This window comes from Lipotes vexillifer, unplaced genomic scaffold (assembly GCF_000442215.2).
Source record: "Lipotes vexillifer unplaced genomic scaffold, Lipotes_vexillifer_v1.1 scaffold387, whole genome shotgun sequence".
In the NCBI taxonomy this organism is placed as follows: Eukaryota; Metazoa; Chordata; class Mammalia; order Artiodactyla; family Lipotidae; genus Lipotes; species Lipotes vexillifer.
Window position 1 is genome coordinate 1351490 of NW_006795399.1, and position 658 is coordinate 1352147.

Here is a 658-nt window from a genome sequence, read left to right on the forward strand (position 1 = left end):
GTGAGGACAACTAAGGTATGAACATAATATAAGACATGATATCAATGGAAGACATTTCTGCAATATTTATGTAAATCATATTTTTCAAGTTAGATCATTTAGAGAGAAAAACATATCTAGATTTAGAGATAAAAACATGTCTAGAAGAGTGGGTAAATGAAAAGAATACTGGACTTGGTATCAAGAGACGTATATTCAAGTCCCAACAGTTTTACCTTTGTAGACCAGAGCCCTTAACCATTCTGAACCTCAGTTTCCTCATCTACAAAATGAAGGTAATAATACCTCACAGTGTGGTTGTGATCTAAGATATAGAGAAAATTAAGGAGAGACAGGAGCTAGTCTTTTCTGTGATGAAACTACATAGTTCAGCCTCCTTCATTCCATGAAGATGAAGGAAAAGGCTGCAGGACCAAGGTGGGTTCCATCTCCCACCATGAAGAATCCAGAGCCTCCTATGAAGGCAACGTTCAGGCATGTAACAGCTATCTACTTCTGATTTTAAACTCTAGGGGTTTTCCCACTCACTTTGAGAGCCTCCACCTTGTTGTTCCAACATCACATCCAGTCTCTTCATGGAAAAGCCATAACCAAGAGAACAGAATCACTTGGCCAGAAGGGATCTTAGAGGTCCTTTTTTTTTTTTTTTTTTTTTTTT